The following is an 8408-nucleotide window of genomic DNA, read 5'->3' on the forward strand; positions in this document are numbered from 1 at the left end:
ATTGGTTGATAAGAACCTTGCTAACTAGGTAATGGTCTAGCTTATGGCTTTAAATGGTGCAATGACCCTTTTAGTATGAATGTTTGTTAATTGATATTATATTGATGTGGTCATCTATAAAATGTGCTACTCTATGTCCATGTTGATTTGATGGTTGAGAGGAGGGGTTCAATTCCCTAAGCTTGGACTCAAATGTATATGTGAGACAAAAGTGTTGAATACAAATGTTAATAAATAATGAATATGTTCCTTGAAGACCTTATGGTCTTCTGTGGGTTTTGGTGACAATCAATTGACTTGTATATTGAAATGAGTTAAGGCATCGACCTCTTGAAATGGTTAGCAATAAGGGCTCCCATGGGAACCATGTGGTCATGTATAGTGTCGAATGAACTAAATGAGTTAGCGTCCTTGAATATGAAATGAATGGTATGGATTCCAATGCATGAACTAATGGGTTAAAGTACAAATTTTAACTAATGATGGCAATCTGATGGCTTATTGCTAAAGTCCCTTGCCTTATAAAGAGACTTGTGGTTAAGGTCCCTCGTCCAATGATTTGTGGTTAAAGTCCCTTGGTTAAAGAGATATCTTGAGGTCATATACCTCGCAACGGTATATGATTAAAGTTCCATGACCGGTTGAATTATGGCATGCGATTAAAGTTCCATGGTTGATCAAATATGATGGCATACAATTAAAGTTTCATGGCTGATCAAATATAATGGCACACGATTTAAGTTCCATTGCCAATCAAATATTATGTCTGGTGATTTAAGTTCCATGGCCGATGAAATGAGTAAGTATGTGATTAGAGTTTCATGTCCACTTGAATGTGTAAATAACGTGATTAGAGTTCTATGTATATGTGATGATGTGATTAGAATTCCATGCCTAATTGATTGTGGTTATAGGTAGAGCCCTTGTTTCAATAAATGAACAGGGGCTTATAGTCTCTTTGCTTAGTCTGTGTAACCATGGTTGAGGTACTTTATTCCAGGACGTGTGAAGGTGGTTAAAGCTCTAAGCCTAATGATAACGTCATAATCCTAAGTGTGGAATGTTAGAGTCCTTCACTTCATCTCTAATTAATAAACAATTGAGAAGGTTTATGAGCCTTGATATCTTCGTTGGTATGTGATATATCTATATATATGGTTATGTAAGAATATGATAAAATGTGAAATATTTACCTGTTGATTGATGATGTATTTTATCACTTATGTTTGATTTACATTCTATTGTTCCAACTGCTAACCATTTCTGAATGCTACGTCCCCACGTAACATAGGTCCCAAAGCACCTTTTTTTTAGCAGTGATTAGACAATTGACGCGGCTCATGTTTTGACTTAAAGTAGTGAGCTTCCTTACTTCGGAAGATGTCATCTTTTGATCTGCTATCTTTATACTTAGTATATTTTAGACTTTGGTTTGCTATAGTCTGGGGCTTTTCCCGACATATGTATTTACTAACTTCGGTTTTGTATGGATGTGTTGAGAACAAATGTGAACTTATGTGTAGTTATTATTATTTTTAATCTAATATTGAATTATGTTATTGTTTTCGCCATCTTTATTTATTAGTTGGAGTTCATCCGACTCCTATGGTATGGTAAGGAGTTTAGGTTGGGTTACCAGGGTGAGCTCCAGTTCATGTGATGTTGAGGTACCCACACGACATGGTTTGAAGTTCGGTTCGTGTCATAATTTGTTAATTAGAAAACTGGAACTGGACATTTATTTCTATAGTCAACTGAGGCATAGCATGAGTAGAGCCAATCTATGCTGAAAATGATATCTAAATCAATCATCTTCAGTTCCACAAGGTCAAATAAAGTAACTTTCTGAGACACTGCAATTGGGGAATTTTTGTGTACCCGTCTTGCTATAATAGACTTATCCAAGGTGGTTGACACTGAGAAAGTCTCTACTAACATTTTGGGACTAACACTAAAGTCTAAGGATATATAAGGAGGCACAAAAGAATGTGAAGCTCCGGAGTCTAACAATGCATATACATGAAGATGGAAAACTTGCAACAAACCCGTAACCATATCAGGAGAACTTTGGTGGTCATGCTAAGTCTGGAGAGCATACTATCTATTTTGGCACTTCCCACTAGTGGCACTGGAGGTTGCACCCTACTGAATAGGGCGACTTGCTGAAGCTGATAAAAAAATAGACTGGCTTTATTGGTGCAAATCCTATCCCTTCTGAGCAATCATTAGACACTCCTTAATCCTATGGAATGGCTTGGCACACCCAAAGCACATCATTGCCTGCTCTGCATTCACCCTAATGATTCCTACAATAATTCATGTAACACGGATTGGTATTACCACTGTTTACACTAACCTAGGCCTTAGAGCCTCTGCTCTATCCCTACTATCCTTCCTAAACATAGGCATTGGCTCAGTGACGCACTGGCTAAACATAGAACTGGAGATGAAATTTTTTGAAAGAACTGAGAACGATTACTTCCTTCTAACTTCGGTTGTGAGAAGTTAAAGCTATATGTTCTTTCCCTCTTATTCCATCTTTCCCTCTCCTTAAATTCTTATCCTCCATCTGCTAATAATGAACCATAAGCCTAGAAAGGTCCATCTCCATATTCAACATGGAGGCCCTACACTCCTTGACCATACTATTAGATACACAAGATACAAACTTACTCATTCTTGATCTAGAGTCATCCATGATAGTAAGAGCATACCTTGCCAACTAAGTGAACTTGAGAGAGTACTCCATAAAACTCATGATACCCTATTTTAATTTAATATACTCCCAAACCTTATCTTCTCTAAACTCTAGTGCAAAAAACCGATCCAAAAAAGTTGTGGCAAACTTCTCCCACTCAATAGGCCCAGCATCAACGCCTCTGCCTTCCTTCCACTACTTGAACTAGGTATGAATTATTCCCTGCAAATGATATGAAACTAATTCTTCACTCTCAGTAGATGTGAAACTCATGATACATATCACTTTTTGCACAATATCCAAAAACTTCTACTTATCCTCTTTAGTCTTGGATTTAGAAATTGAAAGGGGATTCATCAGAGTGAAATTCGGATTCTAGCTACAGTAGTATTCCAAATTTGATTAGCTGGAGCAATAGCCTCCTGGTTGTTCTAGGAAGCTAAAGAGTGGGTCAAGGATGTGAAAGTAAACCTGAACTCACTGTGATAAACATGGTAGTTCATGTGATCTTATTAAATAGTTGGTGCGGGCTAATCCCCATTACTTCTTCCATTATTCCTTCTTTGAGGTATTTTCTATAAATAAAATATAGGAAGAGTTAGAAAATAAGGTATTCATAAGATCTCATGCTCATTCATATAACATGAACACTGAAAGAAAGGAAATTTTTCAAAAAAAATCTCATAGCCTCGTGCCCATAAGTATAGATTGCTTCACACCCATGAACAAGACTCTACTCTACATGACTTTCAAACTCTCTAGGATAGTTTAAAATCTTAGGCTGTGATAAAAAAAAATTTTCATGACCCAAGCTAGCCCCTGGTCACTACACAATTCTTACGGCCACAAGTGACCCCAAGCTAACCCATATACTGGTACCTACTAAGTGCACTAATTAAACTTGATACTGAATAGCATGCACCAAAGATAAACTAACGAAACCTGATCCAAAAAAGAAATAATGATCTAAATTCAAATAACATGTATGAGAGACAACTGAAAATATTTGAAGGATAAATTAAATATCTGAATATCTAGTTTGAACACCTGAGAGCCTCTATCACAAGTAGTTCATGGTACATGCCCTAACTAACTTTGACAGGCTGACATAAAAGTAACTACTATAAATAATTAAATATAATTATCATTCTTGATGGATGAGGACTCACCACTGCAGCTGCTAGGAGAATGCTAATCAATTTAAGGATGCTGAGTAAACTGTTCACCTGAACCTATGTTATAAGACCACATAGCACTAACAAAAGTATGTGATCGGTACTTTTAATGTTCTGGTACGTGAGGAAAGGAATACTAAAATACATCTGAAATCTGAACATAGCTGCATAAACATGTTAAACTAAGAATGCAAGACCATGTATAGTATATGCTAACATGATCTGAATAACTGAATAATTGTTATCCAAATAACTAAAATAATTTTTAAAACTAAATGAATAAATACTGAAATCTATCTACTTGGTCAAGCAAAACTAAACATAGATGAATTGCATACTGATTGAATCTCTAGGAGATATCATGTAACCGATATAATCCAATTGATCCACAATGGAGTCCGATGTCTAACCCAGAATGAGGAGGGATGTTCTTTTCTTTCGATTAGAGTAGAACCTGAACGATAGTGATCACTAAACTTAGCGCATATTGGGCAAAAGTTAACACTATATGGAAAGATCCTAAACTTATGGTGGCACGTAGTTTTTGTGAAAAAGGATGTGCTAAACCTTTACTTTACTCTCAATGCCACATCCTACTCTCAACATAAAAACACTGAAGGACAAGCTGGTGCATGCACTGATAACTTAGAAGCTTAGGTCATTGTATTTTGAAAACAACAGTGCAGGAAAATTCTGAAGTAATCATAAACATGTAAACTGATGTACATAGCATGAAATAATATAGGTGGGTTCACTATAAAAATAATGATCTGTATATTGTGAAAAAATCATGGTTCAGACTAAATTGTTACTTAAAAATGAAAACATGAAAAAAGACAAAAGTATCCAGAGTTCATAATTCACAAACACTGAATAATACAAATATAAGATAACATCTCTTAAAAAAAAGGTAGAAAGTCAAAATTTAGAGGCGTAAAACATAATACATATCAATGAAATAATGAGATGCAGTCATTTGAACATGGGTATGTGTTAAACATGGGATGATAAAAATTTCACATAGGTTAGTTCTTAATGTGATAATTTGACATGGGATCAATTGAATATGATATGGTTAATTGAATTTCAAAGCATGAAACCTGATTTACATGGGAAAACATGTTGACATGGCTTGAATTCAAATTACTAAGAAAAATATGGATTAAATTCATGATTTACATGGATATTTAAACAAAATAATCTTAATAATTCGCACTTGAACAAATAGAGGATTTTTGGAACTCAATGGGCGGAAGGAACCCATTGGTGAATGCCCCACACACCTGAAGTAGAATCTTTACGAGAATTCTTAAAATTGATATTTTTTATAAGAAAGCCTAATTGCCTTTGAAATAAGAGAAAAACATTCATCATGAGTCTCACTAGGGAAATTGAGGATTATTTTATGATTTAGAGCTTTTGGGGTCTTTTATACCACACCCCTTGTGAAGCCATAATGAGATGCGTTTGGCTTTTAAAGGAATGGGAAAAGGCATAAAGGCCCTTGGAAAAACACGAAGGAAAACATAACCCCATTTATTATGACTCATCTTGCAACTCGTAATGACTAATTATGACTTACTGTCTGAGTCGTAGCCTAGGATTCTGGGATTATGGGTACATTATGGTTTCACTATGACTTTTAATCTAGTGACTCATCCTGAGTGATTTGGAGTCTTTGAATGAATTCATAGTTAGAAGATGAGACCTTGGGTCATACAGTGGTCAGGTTACGCGTCTATCTAAGGACTTGTAAGGTGTGGTTATGAGTCATACACTGGACTCATAATCACTGGAGAGGGTTCTTGGATATAGACATTGTTGTGACTGTGAGTCCCTCCATACAAATCGTAGGATCTAATTATGAGTTGTGTTAAGGTATCGTAGTCATTGGCCTCAAGGCAAAAGGATCCACTAGAGTGGTAACGACTCACTCGTGATGACTCATAATGAGTGGTAATGATTCGTTACTTGAGTCATAACCATGTAATTATTTCTAGGCTTTAAAGTAAGAATTTCCACTAATTTTTGCTATATCCTTGAACTATCATGAGGCTTGATGCATTGGAATGCTAACCCCATGGGTTATTTCTTAGGATGTGTAGAACATGAAAAATCGGTGTATTACATTGACATACACACATATGTGACAAAAGATAATTAGTAAATACTGGGATAGTATATAGAGGAGTTTGGTCCGTATCAACTAATTAGGGGTATCCCTAGTAATACTATCTTATTGATAAGTTCACCTTTCATACCATGTTACTGCCCACTTTCAACTAATATAAAACTAGTTCAACAAATTATATTTCCAATACATGTGTAACCTTGGCATCTATATATTACTAAAAAAGCTGAATGGACATATTTGGGTTAAATCTTATATCCATTGAAGGAGTCATATGGAGGAAATCTCAGCCCTAATAACTATTCAAATCCTCTTAAGAAATGCACTAGGAATGTTTGCAACCTATATTTATGACTAGGCATCCATTTATTATATAAAAATACTAAAAACCAAATAATATCTATCTCAAATAAACCAAGAAAATATAAATATTTTGAGTACAACCTTATGTGCAAGTAACACACCTTTTCATTTCTTTCTATAGCAGGCTATGATGGTCGGACTAAATCGGCTCACTCTAATCTGAATTTTGATTACTTGAGAGACTTCTTTATAGTTTTCCTCTTGTACATTAGTGATGTTGGATTTTTTCCCATTGTTGACCTTCTCTATAGTAGGCATAATGTAAATAACATAGATCAAAGTACGAGTGGGAATGGACTTCTTAAAATCTCTCTATTGCAGGATCTGGATTATAAAAATAGTAATATTTCGTAAATCCTTGAGTAGACCCTCTAATTATAAATATGGCACACAACATATTCATAAGTAAGGCTATACTAGACACAACTTTGTGGATTCCCTATGATGAACTGCTTTGATACCAATTGTCTGATACCCCAATCCCGGGTAAGGAAAATAACTACTATAAGAATGCATACTATGCAAGTAACCTAGATGAGAAATGAATCTTATGTAAATTTAATTGTTGATACGAAGCTGTACATATAATATTAACTAATGGCAAAAAAAATACAAATGACATGTGAAATTATGAATACATAAGACAACTTTATAATTTCTACAATGTCTTTAATGGAATCCATTACTATAAAACTATCAATATATATATATATATATATATATATATACTAAACAGAGTCCTGAATATCCTGGAGCTCACCAACAACCGTTAAGTATTATATGCTTCTACTGAGGAGATCTACTAGCTAAGAACATGTACCTTCAACATGCAACGATGGGCCCCCGTGAGGGATGTCAGTACGAAATAATGTACTAAATATGTAAGACATGAGGTAACAATAAGTAAAACAAGATATCAATAAAATATGGGATTAATATATTAATGTATAGATAATGATGAATGATTACTTACACTTGTGGAATCGTATACATTACGTACTTTTCTTTACTTTACTCTTCTTTTCTTTATAATCTTTGTAAGTCATGTAACACATATGACAAGATCATTAGTGGTAAAAGAGCATGACCCATGCTTTGCATTATAACCCTGTGATACGTTTGTCATCAATAGACAAATTGAGATTGACACATGCTAGGCTTTCCTTACATCATTAGGATAGCACCCATAATAATGGTATTGACCTATTCTTGATGTTCCTTTACCAGCCAATAATCTATGAATTAGGATCGACCCATGCAATGATTTTACCCTTGATCTACAACCCATATATAGACATATTTTCTTTACTTTATTTCTTTAATCTTTGAGATTGTTATTTTTTTGGATGCAATATTATTATGATTTGGGACTATAGACTAGTACTGAGAAAAAAGTAAAAATGCAACTGAGGTAATAATAATATATTAGCAAGAATTTGTAATAGAAATGTAATACTTAGGATCTTAAATAATACAATCAGTATTTTGACATCTCAAATGGAGCATAGGTGCATATCGAGTGAAGGCATCTAACTCAATCTGAGAGATATGTTTTCTAGAAAGAGATATGGGTAAATACTTAGTAAACAATATCAAAAAAAAAGAACATGGCTCGGAGAACTACTAGATCTTGTGAAAAGATTAAATTTAGGGACAAATACATATTATAACTAAGGAGAAGCAAACTATAGAATTTAATGAGTAGGGATCTATGAGGTATCATCATAAACAACGATATTGGGAGTGATGCCCAATAAAGGAAACATGTATATGTGTGAGAAAATAAAAATGTTATTCAGTTGACCATTGAGGAAAGTTGATAGTAAATGGGCATATTGTGTACATAACATATGAGCAAACTTACCATGTGTAATCTAGAGAACTATTGACATGTAGAAGAGAAACATGTGACAAGGTTTTTACTGGAAAGTGTAAATACACAAATCTAGTAATAAACACAAATTTGAAGTACTTTGACACATTTGTGAGATCATAGGGAGTAGAAACAAGTTCATCAATGATGATGAAAATCAAAATTCAA

At 34.3% G+C, this 8408-nt stretch overlaps 1 long non-coding RNA gene across 2 annotated transcripts in view; it reads right to left on the minus strand.

Moving 5' to 3' along the window:
* The window catches only part of LOC107841954, a 51465-nt gene extending 43895 nt beyond the window's left edge, over positions 1-7570 (minus strand). The window contains exon 1 of one of the 2 annotated variants that reach the window (XR_001665521.2): positions 7341-7570. This is a non-coding gene — a long non-coding RNA (uncharacterized LOC107841954). The remainder of the gene's footprint in view (positions 1-7340) is intronic. The other variant, XR_001665520.2, reaches the window with a different exon arrangement.
* Positions 7571-8408: the final 838 nt, after the last annotated feature.

The sequence above is a fragment of the Capsicum annuum genome, chromosome 9 (assembly GCF_002878395.1).
Source record: "Capsicum annuum cultivar UCD-10X-F1 chromosome 9, UCD10Xv1.1, whole genome shotgun sequence".
Classification (NCBI taxonomy): domain Eukaryota; kingdom Viridiplantae; phylum Streptophyta; class Magnoliopsida; order Solanales; family Solanaceae; genus Capsicum; species Capsicum annuum.